The 15,813-nt window shown below is 46.0% G+C and overlaps 1 protein-coding gene and 1 long non-coding RNA gene across 19 annotated transcripts in view; one reads left to right on the top strand and one right to left on the bottom strand.

Annotated features, from left to right (window-relative positions):
• LOC148151943 (uncharacterized) overlaps positions 1-15,813 on the bottom strand; it is a 95,129-nt gene that overhangs the window by 36,774 nt on the left and 42,542 nt on the right. The gene's annotated exons all lie outside the window — the stretch shown is intronic.
• Positions 13,678-15,813, top strand: part of ppip5k2 (diphosphoinositol pentakisphosphate kinase 2) — a 151,975-nt gene continuing 149,839 nt past the window's right edge. For 16 of the 18 annotated variants that reach the window (XM_043710134.2, XM_043710153.2, XM_087998779.1 and 13 more), the window contains exon 1: positions 13,679-13,821. The gene's annotated coding sequence lies outside the window, so the exon portion shown is untranslated. Of the gene's footprint in view, positions 13,822-13,861; positions 13,973-15,813 lie in introns of those variants that run through there. The other 2 variants (XM_087998756.1, XM_043710058.2) reach the window with 2 other exon arrangements.

Genomic DNA, 15,813 nt, shown 5'->3' with positions numbered 1-15,813 from the left:
AGCACGAACAGCCAAAGTTTCAGCTATGGAGACTGGCTCTAATGCAATGGGGGTATGTTGGGTTCCAAGAGATCAATTGTGTTAGGGGATTCTCTAGTCTGAGGTACAGACAGACATTTCTGTGACCAGCAGTGAAAAATCAGAACGGTGTGTTGCCCCCCGGTGCCAGGATCAAGGATGTCTCAGAGAGGGTGCAGAATGTTCTCACGGGGGAGAGGGACCAGCAGGAGGTCATTATCCACATTGGAACCAACGACATTGGAAGGGAAAAGGTTGAGATTCTGAAGGGAGATTACAGAGTTAGGTAGGAATTTAAAAAGGAGGTCCTCAAGAGTAGTAATATCTGGATTACTCCTGGTGCTACGAGCTAGTGAGGGCTGGAATAGGAGGATAGAACAGATGAATGCATGGCTGAGGAGCTGATGTATGGGAGAAGGATTCACATTTTTGGATCATTGGAATCTCTTTTGGGGTAGAAGTGACCTGTACTAGAAGGAAGGATTGCACCTAAATTGGAAGGGGACTAATATACTGGCAGGGAAATTTGCTAGAGCTGCTCAGGAGGATTTAAACTAGTAAGATGGGGGGGGGGGGGGCTGGGGGAGGCGACTCAGGGAGATAGTGAGGAAAGAGATCAATCTGAGACGGGTACAGTTGAGAACAAAGGCAAGTCAAACAGTCAGGGCAGGCAGGAACAAAGCAGAGAACAATGTAGGACTGATAAATTAAACTGCATTTATTTCAATGCAAGAGGCCTAACAGGGAAGGCAGATGAACTCAGGCCATGGTTAGGAACATGGGACTGGGATATCATAGCAATTACAGAAACGTGGCTCAGAGATGGACAAGACTGGCAGCTTAATGTTCCAGGATACAAATGCTATAGGAAGGGAGGCAAGAGATGAGGTGGAGTGGCATTTTTGATGAGGGATAGCCTACAGTGTGGAAACAGGCCCTTCAGCCCAACAAGTCCACACCGACCCTCCAAAGAGCAACCCATCCAGACCCATTCCCCTACACTTACCTATGACTAATCCACCTAACACTATGGGCAATTTAGCATGGCCAATTCACCTAACCTGCACATCTTTGGACTGTGGGAGGAAACCGGAGCACCCGGAGGAAACCCACGCAGACATGGGGAGAATATGCAAACTCCACACAGACAGTTGCCTGAGGCGGGAATTGAACCCAGATCCCTGGCGCTGTGAGGCAGCAGTGCTAACCACTGAGCCACCGTGCCAACCATAATTCTATTAGGGAGGATATTCCCAGAAATACATCCAGGGAAGTTATTTGGAACTGAGAAATAAGAAAGGGATGATCACCTTATTGGGATTGTATTATAGACCCTCTAATAGTCAGAGGGAAATTGAGAAACAGATTTGTAAGGAGATCTCAGCTATCTGTAAGAATAATATGGGAGTTATGGGAGGGGATTTTAACTTTCCAAACATCGACTGGGACTGCCATAGTGTTAAAGGTTTAGATGGAGAGGAATTTGTTAAGCGTGTACAAGAAAATTTTCTGATTCAGTATGTGGATGTACCTATTAGAGAAGGTGCAAAAGTTGGGAAATAATGCAGGGCAGGTGACTGAGGTGTCAGTGGGGAGCACTTTGGGGCCAGTGACCATAATTCTATTAGTTTTAAAATAGTGATGCAAAAGGATAGACCAGATCTAAAAGTTGAAGTTCTAAATTGGAGGAAGGCTAATTTTGATGGTATTAGGCAAGAACTTTCAAAAGCTGATCGGGCACAGATGTTCACAGGCAAAGGGACGGTTGGAAAATGGGAAGCCTTCAGAAATGAGATAGCGAGAGTCCAGAGAAAGTATATTCCTGTCAGGGTGAAAGGAAAGGCTGGTAGGGAATGCTGGATGATTAAACAAATTGAGAGTTTGGTTAAGAAAAAGAAGGAAGCATATGTCAGGTATAGACAGGATAAATCTAGTGAATCTTTATAAGTTTATAAAGGCAGTAAGAGTATACTTAAGAGGGAAATCAGGAGGGCAAAAAGGGGACATGAGATAGCTTTGGCAAATAGAGTTAAGGAGAATCCAAAGGGTTTTTACGAATACATTAAGGACAAAAGGATAACTAGAGAGAGAATAGGACCCCTCGAAAATCAGCAAGGCGGCATTTGTGTGGAGCCGCAGGAGATGGGGCAGTTACTAAACGAGTATTTTGCATCAGTATTTACTGTGGAAAAGGACATAAAAGATATAGAACGTAGGGAAATAAATGGTGACATCTTGAAAAATTTCCATATTACAGAGGAGGAAGTGCTGGATGTCTTGAAACGCATAAAAGGTGAAAAATCCCCAGGACCTGCTCAGGTATACCCTCGAGGTCTGTGGGAAGCTAGGGAAGTGATTGTGGGGCCTCTTACTGAGATATTTGTATCATCGATAGTCACAGGTGAGATGTCGGAAGACTGGAGGTTGGCTAATGTGGTGCCACTGTTCAACAAAGGTGGTAAGGACAATCCAGGGAACTATAGCCCAACGAGCCTGACATCGGTGGTGGGCAAGTTATTGGAGGGAATCCTGAGGGACAGGATGTACATGTATTTGGAAAGGCAAGGACTGATTGGGAATTGTCACCATGGCTTTATGCATGGGAAATCATGTCTCATAAACTCAATTGAGTTTTTTGAGGAAGTAATAAAGAGGATTGATGAGGGCAGAGCGGTAGATGTGATCTATATGGACTTCAGTAAGGCATTTGACAAGATTCCCCATGGAGACTGGTGAGCAAGGTTAGATCTCATGGAATACAAGGAGAACTCACCACTTCGATACAGAACTGGCTCAAAGGTAGAAGACAGATGGTAGTGGTGGAGGGTTATTTTTCAGACTGGAGACCTGTGACCAGTGGAGTGCCACAAGGGTCGATGCTGGGTCCACTACTTTTCATTATTTATATAAATGATTTGGATGTGAGCATAAGAGATAGAGTTAGTAAGTTTGCAGATGACACCAACATTGGAGGTGTAGTGGACAGCGAAGTTGGTTACCTCAGATTACAAAAGGATCTTGATCAGATGGGCCACTGGGCTGTGAAACAGCAGATGGAGTTTCATTTAGATAAATGTGTGGTGCTGCATTTTGGGAAAGCAAATCTTAACAGGACTTATACACTTAATGGTAAGGTCCTAGGGAGTGTTGCTGAACAAAGAGACTTGGAGTGCAGGTTCATAGCTCCTTGAAAGTGGAGTCGCAGGTAGATAGGATAGTGAAGAAGGCGTTGGTATGCTTTCTTTTATTGGTCAAGAGTATTGAGTACAGGAGTTGGGAGGTCATGTAGCGGCTGTACAGGGCATTGGTTAGGCCAATGTTGGAATATTGCATGCAATTCTAGTCTCCTTCCTATCGGAAAGAAGTTGTGAAACTTGAAAGAGTTCAGATAAGCTTTACAAGGTTGGAGTATTTGAGCTATAGGGAGAGCTTGAATAGGCTAGGGCAGTTTTACCTGGAGCATTGGAGGCTGAGGGGTGACCTTACAGAGGTTTATATAATCAGGAGGGGCATGGATAGGATAAATAGACAAAGTCTTTTCCCTGGCGTCGGGGAGCTCAGAACTAGAGGGCATAGATTTAGGGTGAGAGGGGAAAGGTATAAAAGAGACCTAAGGAGCAACTTTTTCACTTAGAGGGTGGTACATGTATGGAGTGAGCTGCCAGAGGAAGTGGTGGAGGCTGGTACAAATGCAACATTCAAAAGGCATCTGGATAGGTATACGAATAGGAAGGATTTAGAGGGATATCGGCCAGGTGCTGACAAGTGGGACCTAACTGGGTTGGGATATCTGGTCAGCATGGACAGGTTGGACGGAAGGGTATGTTTCCATGCTGTACAAGTCTATGACTCTATGACTATATGAGTAGAACATTCTCTTAGGAAGTACCTGGGATTTCAAATATTGCCTGCTTTAAACAAAAAAGGTATGGTTCCTAAGTAGATCAGGTACTGTCTAGTAACATAACTGAAATTCAGAGTATTAAATTGTACACTGAATGGTAGGAAACATGTTGAAGAATGTTTCAAATTCAAGGCCTGATTAACTGAAGACATTGTGCCTGATTTCAAAGAACAATATTATTATCTAAGGCGAAGTCCCACAGCTTTATTCTTGAGTGTTTTGAAAAAAGTAGCAAAGGTACCTGCATTATCTATTTATTTAGATTAGTGTAAAAACTGGGTTAAAACTGTGAACAAATGTCACATAATCAGGGATCATAATGCTGGATGTCCCGTCATCAGACCTTCACAATCAGACTTTCAGGAATACCTGTAGCCAGACAGGCAACCTTTGTAGTCAGAAACAGATGGCTCTGGTCAAATGTCTGGCAGTGCAGGAGCCTCTGGAGTGACACAACTGATTGACCCCGACCCCAAATAGTCAGTCAATGAGTACACTGCATTTTCTTCTCCCCAGAATTGATAATTAGACAGTTAGACTCCAGGTCCTCAGGAGGTATTCAGAAGAATTGTTTCAAATGAAAAGCAGAATCACTTAATTGACTGTTATATTCACATTCATTCTTTACTATAGCAATGTTTTAAATTCTCAGAAAATAAGAGGGTACACATCCTTTTGCTGACACAATAAAAGCTTTTGACAATTATTTTAAGACTCAACAGATTTCTTGAAAGGGCAAGGTTTAACACAATCTTCCAGGAAAATCCATTGTCAATTTTACTAATGATCTTTACAAACATGAGGATATGGAATCTAGCAATGAGAATAGAAAAGAGAGTGAATTGTTGCCAGAATTGTCTTTGTTCAATCTATTCAAGTCCAAAGAAGATCCAACTTTGTAGAAAGTAATTCAAGTCATACTGAAGGCCAGAAAAATCCATAAGACCATAAGACATAGGAGCGGAAGTAAGGCCATTCGGCCCATCGAGTCCACTCCGCCATTCAATCATGGCTGATGGGCACTTCAACTCCACTTACCCGCATTCTCCCCGTAGCCCTTAATTCCTTGTGACATCAAGAATTTATCAATTTCTGCCTTGAAGACATTTAGCGTCCCAGCTTCCACTGCACTCTGTGGCAATGAATTCCACAGGCCCACCACTCTCTGGCTGAAGAAATGTCTCCGCATTTCTGTTCTGAATTTACCCCCTCTAATTCTAAGGCTGTGTCCACGGGTCCTAGTCTCCTCGCCTAACGGAAACAATTTCCTAGCATCCATCCCAGTCAAATTCTGAAAAGTGAAGAACACTCTAAGCAGATACATGAAAAATAAACACAAAGAACCGGTGAACCAAGCAGGGTGAGGCACTGCTACCTCACAGGGTCAAGGACCTGGGTTTGATTCCACCCTTGAGCAACTGTCTATGGAGTTTGCACATTCTCACCGTGTCTGCATGGGTTTCTTTGAGGTAATCTGGTTTCCTGCCACAGTCCAAAGATGTGCAGGGTAGATAGATTAGGCATGGTAAATTTCCCAAAGTTTCCAGGGATGTGCAGGCTATGTGGATTAGCCATGGCAAATGCAGGGTTATAGGGATAGGGTAGCTCTCGGTGAGATGATCTTTTGAGAGTTGATGTGGACTCAATGGGCTGAAAGGCCTGCCTCCACACTGCTGGGATTCGATGTAGAATTGTAAATAGTTATGCTTTAAACTGGCTAACCAATTCCAAGATAAAATAGAATTAATGTCTAAAGCACTGCTAATCAGCATTTCCACCTGGATACAAGGATACATGTGTTTCACATTGCCACAGAGATCGGTTTTCACATGCAGAACGTGCAGACGAAACTATTGTAGGATTGGATTACAGGGTCACATAAGAGATATCCCTGAACTGCACAGACATTCTAGTCTTCCAGGATCTGAGAAAGGGAGTCGATAGACGGGGCAAGTCACAGGGGGAAGAATGAAGATGGTATTGACAGAATCATTGATAGTCACAAGTGAGATGCTGGAAGACTGGAGGTTGGCAAACGTGGTACCAATGTTTAAGAAGGGTGGTAAGGACAAGTCATGGAACTATAGACCAGTGAGCCTGATGTTGGTGATGGGCAAGTTGTTGGAGGGAATCCTGAGGGACAGGATGTACATGTATTTGGAAAGGCAAGGACTGATTAGGGATAGTCAACATGACTTTGTGTGTTGGAAATCATGTCTCACAAACTTGATTGAGGTTTTTGAAGAAGTAACAAAGAGGATTGCTGAGGGCAGAGCGGTAGATGTGATCTATATGGACTTCAGTAAGGCGTTCGACAAGGTTCCCTATGGGAAGATTGGTTAGCAAGGTTTGATCTCATGGAATACAGGGAAAACTAGCCATTTGGATACAAACTGGCTCAAGGATAAAAGACAGAGGGTGGTGGTGGAGGGTTGTGTTTCAGACTGGAGGCCTGTGACCAGTGGAGTGCTACAAGGATTGGTGCTGGGTCCACTATTTGTCATTTACATAAATTATTTGGATATGAGCATAAGAGGTACAGTTAGTAAGTTTGCAGATGACACCAAAATTGGAGGTGCAGTGGATAGCAAAGAAGGTTACCTCAGGTTACAACAGGATCTTGACCAGATGGGCCAATGGGCTGAGAAGTGGTAGATGCAGTTTCATTCAGATAAATGCGAGGTGCTGCATTTTGAGAAAGCAAATCTTAGCAGGATTTATATGCTTAATGGTAAGGTCCTTGGGAGGGTTGCTGAACAAAGAGACCTTGGAGTACAGGTTCATAGCTCCTTGAAAGTGGAGTTGCAGGTAGATAGGATAGTGAAGGCGGCGTTTGGTATGCTTTCCTTTATTGGTCAGAGTATTAAGTACAGGAGTTGGGAAGTCATGCTGCGGCTGTACAGGACATTGGTTAGGCCACTGTTGGAATATGGCGTGCAATTCTGGTCTCCTTCCTATCGGAAAGATGTTGTGAAACTTGAAAGTTTCAGAAAAGATTTACAAGGATGTTGCCAGGGTTGGCGAATTTGAGCTATAGGGAGAGGCTGAACAGACTAGGGCTGTTTTCCCTGGAGATTTGGAGGTTGAGGGGTGACCTTATAGAGGTTTACAAAATCATGAGGGATATGGATAGGATAAATAGACAAAGTCTTTTCCCTGGGGTCAGGGAGTCCAAAACTAGAGGGCATAGGTTTAGGGTGAGAGGGGAAAGATATAAAAGAGACCTAAGGGGCAACGTTTTCACGCAGAGGGTAGTACGTGTATAGAATATGCTGCCAGAGGAACTGGTGGAGGCTGACACAATTGCAACATTTAAAAGGCACTTGGATGGGTATATGAATGGCAGGGTTTGGAGGGATATGGGCCTGTTGCTGGCTGGTGGGAGTAGATTGGGTTGGATATCTGGTCGGCAATGGTCTGTTTCCATGCTGTACATCTCTATGACTATAACTGAGTCTGGAACCGGCCAAAAACGGCATTGGTATTTCCAAAACAGGAGGAAATTTCTGCTCATCCTGTATGAGACAAACAGCCTGATATTTAGGTATCAATAGGATGTCATTTATGACATAGGTAATTGCTATTTTGGTACAAAGGCAGAGGCTGAAACCTGGTTAAAGAGATTTAAATACTGTATGAAGGCCTATGAAAGATGACACACAGAGGGCTTTGGGTATGAAAGCGAAGTTGGAAATGGGAGGGGTGGTTTGCAAGGAAAGCGTGATCATGAACCAGTACAGACATGATGGGTCAAACAGCTCCTTCTGTGCTGTAAATTCTATGATTCTATAATCATGCTGGTGTGAGTGGAAGCTGCACTCACTGAAACAATCGAACTTATGAGAACTTAAAATGAGGCTGGAAATATTCACTTAGCTTAAGCTAGAAGAAGAAAATTGTAGAAGGCAGCACGCAGTTTAAAAGTTACCAGGCTGGGAATGGAAATTAATTGTTTGTGTGTGAGTGGTTGGGGGGGGAGTAAATTCCTGAGAACCAAAAATCCTTGCACACTGATTTTGGAATAGTCTGTCTATTTTTCTTTGTAATTATATTTATTAGCAATTTTTTTTAACTTTACAAACATATAAAATTATTGAAAAATACAATCAATAACAAATATCTGTATAATAAAAAGAGAAAAAAACACAAATTACAATATAACTACTATCTGCTAACGACTAACCTATCCTATAATACAAAACAAACCCTAACACTGTGCAAAGCAACACCAACAAATAAGTAAATAACAAATAGATCAAAAAAAAACAAAGAAAAGCAAAACAAAACAAAAAAACACAAAATACAGAACAGCTATGCTTGGCGCAGAGCTTCCAAACAAAGGAACAGGAGCATTGTATATATACCCATCTTAACTCAGGAGACCCCCACCAGGGCACAGGGCTTGACAAACCTAACCATCCTGGTTAAACAAACACCCTAGTTAAGATAACTGACAAATCAATATCCAAATAACTCAAGTAGGGCTGCCAAATCTTATAAAAATGGTCTGTTGTGTGGTGCACCAAGTTTGTAAAAAGGTCCAAGGGAATGTGCTCCATCATTAATTTCTGCCACCCAGCAAGCCTGGCGGGTTCTCAGACACCCAGTTCATCAGAATATTCTTCTATGCACAGTATGAAAGAATATTAAATAGTTTCTCCCCTTGCCCGTCTAAAGATCGTAAATTCGGTAGACCTAAGAGGAGAGATATTGGGTCTACTTTGACTTCAGTCCCCAAAACCCTCCCTATCTCTCCCGCCACAGCAATCCAATAAACATGGAGCCTGTGGCATGTCCATAAGCAATGGGTAAGAGTACCTACACTTATTTTACATTTGGAGCACACTGAAAATGCCCCTTTTTTAAACTTTGCCAGATGGCCTGGTGCCAGATTAGCCCTGTGCAGAACTTTTAACTGCGTAGCGCATGTCCTGTTACAGACTGAGATCTTTCGAGCATTCTCCCATATGTTCTCCCATGTTTCAGAAGAGATCTCCACTCCCAGCTCTTGCTCTCAGACCTCTCATAACGGTTAATATCCTGCCAGGCCCTGCCACCCAGCAGGAGATAGAGGGCACTAACCAAAAGGGTAATGGATTGGGGAGCACGCTTTTTGATAGGGACACTGAATACTTCCCAGGCCTATCCCCATATTTGAACAGCCTTTGTCTAGCAAAAGCAAGTTCTTTCTTTGCGTTTTGTGTCAGTATTGAATTCAAGGCAGCCTGGAAAGCCATGATCCGCTGTAGCTTAGTCACCGAAGGCCGCACAAAATGTGCCGCCTCGGCAGCTTGCAACTGCGTCTCAAGTAGACGCTGCTGTTCCTCCTCCTGTCGTTTCCAGCTAGCCGAATAAGAAATAGCTAATCCCCGAGCAAAGGCCTTAGCAGTCTCCCATAGCATGGACGGACTACTAGCCGTGCCTGAGTTGATTGTCAAGAATTCCTGAAACTCCTTCAAAAAGAATTCCACAAATTTGGAATGCTTAAGGAGAAAAGGATCCAAATGCCAGCGCCACAAACCTAGCCCTTCACTCTTGGCCTTAACCTCCAAATATACTGCCGCGTGATCAGAGATAGCTATATTCCCAATTTTACAACTCATAATCGAATCCAGGAGGGCCAAGGGAGCCAGAAGGAGGTCAATCCTCGTGTGACATTTATGTGGGTTTGAAAAAAAGGTGAAGTCCCTGCCGGTAGGGTGAAGACATCTCCAAATATCCACCAGCCCGAACTCCTCACATAAGTCAACCACTTGCTTGGCCTGCGAAGAAATAGTTGGGGGCCCACAAGGCATCCTGTCCACTGTCGGATTCAAAAGACAATTAATATAATAATGTGCCGTGTTCCAAAAGCACTCAACTTCGAGAAAGCACAAATCAAAAATTTGAGAGGATGTGCCGGAGGACAGTAGACATTTAAAATGCCATATTCCTCCCCATGTATCAGGGCTTAAAGTATCACAAATCGTCCCTGCTCTAATAATGTGAAAGGAAGATTTTTTCTGAATAAATACCACCACTCCCTTACTTTTAGTAGTAAAGGATGAAAAGAATACCCGGTCATAACCTCCCTGTTGTAATTTCAGGTGTTTATCATCATCAAGGTGGATTTCCTGCAACAAAGCAATATCAACCCTTTCCCTCTTAAGGCTAGAAAGCACTTTTCTTCTTATAACAGGCAAATGACTTCCCTTAATGTTCCAGGTGCACCATTTAATAAGACACTTAGCCATATCCCCTTTCAGAGACCCTTGAACCCCCTCAGAGGGAGAACCCTGCTTACAAAGCGTCGAGCCAAGTAAATAAAGACTCATAGAGTCGAAGAACTATATTTACAAAAACTGCTCCATCATAATTATAAACAACTATTACAACCAAAAAACTACAAAAAAAAACAACTATAAAACCTTGAATTGAAGACTCTTCCCCCTGCCCATAGGGGGCACTCACCCATCCCCTCCTTCACAGCTCCTTCAAACCCAGACTGTGCCCCAGCCTTAGGCCAGAAAAAAAACAAGGAGATAATCCTAAAATCAACAGAAAAAAGACCAAGTTAGGATGAGCACTTCATCCATCCCTGGCTTCATGTCACCCCTACTTGCGACTAAAAGAGAAACAGAACAAACCAAAAAAAAAGGAGGCAACAAAGAACATCCACAAAACTTCCAATCAGAAAATCCAGTTATTAAAAAAAAGGAACAACTTATTCCAAGGTTTTCCTCCCTTTCCAAAACAAGAAATTATTCAATAGAAAGAAGGGAATAAAAAAAGGGAAAACACGGGGAAAGAAGGAAAAGAGATCAAACATTAACCACATTCTTCAGGCCAATCTGTCTATTTTGAAGTGTCCAAAAAGTTTTTAGCTTTATCCGCTGAGTCAAATTTATAAACTGAGTCCTTGTGGCTGAAATGGAGCACTGCAGGGTAGCTCATGGAGTATTGGATGCCCAGGTTCCTCAGCCTCTTTTTAACTTCATCGAAGGGTGTCCTCTTTCTAATTAAAGCTGCTGAGAAATCCTGGAGAAACATGATTTTTGACCCCTAGTATAGCAGTGCCTGTAGATCTATTCCCAGTAACCTAGAAGCTTCTATCACTTTTTAGTTTGTCCTTATATGAGTGGAAGTGCACTAGGACCGAGCAGGGACGCTGCACTGGGCCTGACCTATGCACTGTAACCCGATAAGCACTTTCAATCTGCAGCCTGTTGGACTCGATGTGAAGGATGAAAAATTTCAGCAGCCAGCTTTCAAAGAAGCTGACTGGCTGCTCGCCTTCCTCACCTTCAAGGAGCTCGACAATTCGGAGATTTATCCTCCGACCTCGATTTTCGAGGTCGTCAATATTGTCTCGCAAGGCCCGCACCTCTCGCTCCAACACCAGGATCCGACTGGATGAGGACGCCATTGCAGTTTCCGAGGCCTTAATTCAACCCGCCACCTCCTCCAGCTGCTCCCCGAGTCACTGGATCTCCTGCTCATGCTTCTGCAGCATGGATGCAATAGGTTGGACCTGGGCATGAAACTCCCCATGGATCTCCTTAATCGCAGCCCCAACTTTCAAGGTAAGTCTCTCCATTGCCGCAGCCAATTCCTGTGAGTCTGTCAGGTCCCTGGGGGGTCCAGGAGAGGCTGGTGCTGGTGCTGCAATCTCTGTTGTGATAGGTCCTGCAGGGGTGTGTCCTCCCTGCTGCTGTTTGCTCGCTCCTTTTCTCTTTGGCATCCTTCCCACTCCCAAATATTAACAAATATGTGTTCTGTAAGGTTTTAAACTAATAATCCCACCACATAAGTAGGCCAGGGATGGTAAAAAACACCAGTTTGCCTTGGCTGTTAGGCAGAGCTGCCCACAGCAGTTCTACAGAATCGTCACCATCTTGCCGAGTCCAGTCTGTCTATTTGATGGACAGAATAAAGTATAACATTGCTGCGAGATTTTCTGTTAGATTTAAATGTTAATTAGGAATCATTTCTGTAATCTAAAATATAGGTCATCTACTGAATAAGCTTAATCAATGGTGAATTTATAATAAAATCTTAAAATATGAAATTTTGTGCATTCGTTTCACATCTTCACTGGAAGTTCAAATTTTTCTTAAATGTTATCAGTCTCACTTGGGGCGGCATGGTGGCTCAGTGGTTAGTACTGCTGCCTTGCAATGCCAGGGTTCTGGGTTCGATTCCTGCCTGTTTGTGTGGAGTTTACACATTCTCCCCCATGTCTGCGTGGGTCCCCTCTGGGTGCTCTGGTTTCCTTCCACGATCCAAAGATGTGCAGGTCAAGTGAATTGACCATGCTAAATTGCCTGGTATGTTAGTCAGGGGTAAATATAGGGTAGGGGAATGGGTTTGGGTGGGTTTCTCTTTGGAGGGTTGGTGTGGACTTGTTGGGCCAAAGGGCCTGTTTCCACACTGTAGAGAATCTAATCATTATCATTTATAAAACACTCAATTAAAATCTGAGAGTTCTCATTTATATCCTTCTGCCAATGAGTGCAGTTTACTTTAATCTCTACTACTTATCTCGTCAATATATTGGAAACTTCTTTCAATTATCCTCTCAACCTCTCAACTAGAAGGGGAACAATGAATTGGATATAAAAGCAGTGTTTTTTTTAACAGTTCATCACAGTTTCCTTTCTGTTGTAGTCTAAGCCAATATTTATAAAGCCTTGCATTCCTTTTCAAGCAGTTTTTCAATCATGTTTCGATTCCAGCTGATGTAAATATTGGACAAATCAGATCCCAGACTAAAATCTGTCTGAATTTTTTTTAGTGAAATGTGAGATTCTTCATCATGCACAAACCAGATAGTTTAAGGACCATGATTATAAAGATTGTTCTGAGGGGCTCTGACAAGGACTCAGTGTACTGAAAACAACAAATGCTGGAGATCACAGCGGGTCAGACAGCATCCATGAAGAGAGAGCAAGCTAACGTTTCCATTCTAGATGGCTCGTTCTGCTGAATTTACTAAACTGGAAATGTTAGCTTGCTCTCTCTCCATGGAGAAAGTGAGGTCTGCGCTGGAAATGTGTTGCTGGAAAAGCGCAGCAGGTCAGGCAGCATCCAGGGAACAGGAGAATCGACGTTTCGGGCATAAGCCCTTCTTCAGGACATAAGCCCTTTCGGGCATAAGCCCTTCTTCAGCCCTTCTTTCGGGCATAAGCTCTCTCTCCATGTCTGACCCGCTGTGATCTCCAGCATTTGGTGTTTTTATTACAGATTCCAGCATCTGCAGTAATTTGCTCTGATTCAATGGACTGAATGGTCTTCTTCTGTGCTGTAACTGATTTAATGACTGCATAAAATTTTGAAATTCCATTGGTATTCAACTTGCTTCGTTACCCTAAAAATTGCCATTGGTTATATACTTATGTTCAGGACTGCTTTCTGTTTACTATTTAATGTATTGTCATTTCGTTAAGCTGGCTTGAAGTTTCTCAAATATTATAGGTTGATTTGAAGGAATCCTCCACAAGTCACATATGACACTACCTCCATTGGTGCCCAAAATCCTGAAGAACATTAACAGATGTATGAGGCTCCACATTAGCATTCTTCTGACAGGACTGCCAGTCTGAAAGAGCGTGTCGAATGAGGTTTGTGACATTATAGATCTTCACATTTGAATAAGAACACTTTTTGATTGGTTTGACTAGAATAAAATAACTTATTTCATAAATTTAAAATTAGTGTACAACCACTCGCCTCTTGTAGGGTAAGCTGTAAAGGCGGAACTGAAGTGGGAAGCTGGGCTGCGGAGGTGGATCGTGCGGACACTTATTGTTGTGGGACCGAGTGGAGCGTGCGGCGTTGGCAGCGCGAGCGGAGGGGCCGAGGTAACGGTTAGTCGGAGAGTCATGGACGGGCGCAGAGGGACCTGCAGCTCTCTGAATGAGGTCCTGTTCTAATGTCGAGTCCTCTTACTCACCCGTTCCGTTTCCGGTTTTGATTTAAATACACTGAGGTTGTAGACCCGGAGGCATGGCACAGGCAATGGCCGAGCCCCTGGCGTCGACTATCAGCAGCATCAGCACCACCGCTGACAGAGTGAGAGCGACCGGCGTGGGCAGGGTGGAGGGAGAGTGGGGGAGGAAGGGCGGGATGGAGGGAGAGTGGGGGAGGAAGGGCGGGATGGAGGGAGAGTGGGGGAGGAGGAGGAGGGTAGGGATGGAGGGAGAGTGGGGGAGAAGGGGTGGGATGGAGGGAGAGTGGGGGAGGAGGAGGAGGAGGGTAGGGATGGAGGGAGAGTGGGGGAGGAGGGTGGGATGGAGGGAGAGTGGGGGAGGAAGGGCGGGATGGAGGGAGAGTGGGGGAGGAAGGGCGGGATGGAGGGAGAGTGGGGGAGGAGGAGGAGGGTAGGGATGGAGGGAGAGTGGGGGAGGAGGAGGAGGGTAGGGATGGAGGGAGAGTGGGGGAGGAGGAGGAGGGTAGGGATGGAGGGAGAGTGGGGGAGAAGGGGTGGGATGGAGGGAGAGTGGGGGAGGAGGAGGAGGAGGGTAGGGATGGAGGGAGAGTGGGGAGAGGAGGAGGTGGGATGGAGGGAGAGTGGGGGAGGAAGGGCAGGGATGGAGGGAGAGGGGGAGGAAGGGCAGGGATGGAGGGAGAGGGGGGAGGAGGAGGAGGGTAGGGATGGAGGGGGAGGAGGAGGAGGGTAGGGATGGAGGGAGAGGGGGGAGGAGGAGGAGGGTAAGGATGGAGGGAGAGGGGGGAGGAGGAGGGTAGGGATGGAGGGAGAGGGGGAGGAGGAGGAGGGTAGGGATGGAGGGAGAGGGGGAGGAGGAGGAGGGTAGGGATGGAGGGGGAGGAGGAGGAGGGTAGGGATGGAGGGGGAGGAGGAGGAGGGTAGGGATGGAGGGGGAGGAGGAGGAGGGTAGGGATGGAGGGGGAGGAGGAGGAGGGTAGGGATGGAGGGGGAGGAGGAGGAGGGTAGGGATGGAGGGAGAGGGGGAGGAGGAGGAGGGTAGGGATGGAGGGAGAGGGGGGAGGAGGAGGAGGAGGGTAGGGATGGAGGGAGAGGGGGGAGGAGGAGGAGGGTAGGGATGGAGGGAGAGGGGGGAGGAGGAGGAGGAGGAGGGTAGGGATGGAGGGAGAGGGGGGAGGAGGAGGAGGAGGAGGGTAGGGATGGAGGGAGAGGGGGGAGGAGGAGGAGGGTAGGGATGGAGGGAGAGGGGGGAGGAGGAGGGTAGGGATGGAGGGAGAGGGGGGAGGAGGAGGAGGAGGGTAGGGATGGAGGGAGAGGGGGGAGGAGGAGGAGGGTAGGGATGGAGGGAGAGGGGGGAGGAGGAGGAGGGTAGGGATGGAGGGAGAGGGGGGAGGAGGAGGAGGAGGGTAGGGATGGAGGGAGAGGGGGGAGGAGGAGGAGGAGGGTAGGGATGGAGGGAGAGGGGGGAGGAGGAGGGTAGGGATGGAGGGAGGGGAGGGGGAGAGGGTAGGATGGAGGGAGAGGGGGGAGGAGGAGGAGGAGGAGGGTAGGGATGGAGGGAGAGGGGGAGGAGGAGGAGGGTAGGGATGGAGGGAGAGGGGGGAGGAGGAGGAGGAGGGTAGGGATGGAGGGAGAGGGGGGAGGAGGAGGGTAGGGATGGAGGGGGTGGGCAGGATGGAGAGATAGGGCATGATGGAGGGGGTGGGCAGGATGGAGAGATAGGGCATGATGGAGGGGGTGGGCAGGATGGAGAGATAGGGAATGGTAGGATGGAGAGGGGCGGATAGGCTAGGGGTGTTGCAGGGTGAAGGAGACAGGATGGTGCGGGAGGTAAGGCATTTGGAGCGATGACATGAGTTCAGAATCTCAACTCTCTCAGTATTATACTGGATTGAACATTAAGATGTTGGGTCCCATTTGCAAACGTTGCAAGAGGGGGGGAGGTAGGGCAGGATGGAGGGAGAGG

The sequence above is a fragment of the Chiloscyllium plagiosum genome, unplaced genomic scaffold, assembly GCF_037043375.1.
Source record: "Chiloscyllium plagiosum isolate Xiang-an unplaced genomic scaffold, Cpla_swu_hap1 HiC_scaffold_2, whole genome shotgun sequence".
Lineage (NCBI taxonomy): Eukaryota > Metazoa > Chordata > Chondrichthyes > Orectolobiformes > Hemiscylliidae > Chiloscyllium > Chiloscyllium plagiosum.
The sequence above is the reverse complement of the archived record's forward strand: the minus strand, read 5'-3'. Positions and strand labels throughout refer to the sequence as shown.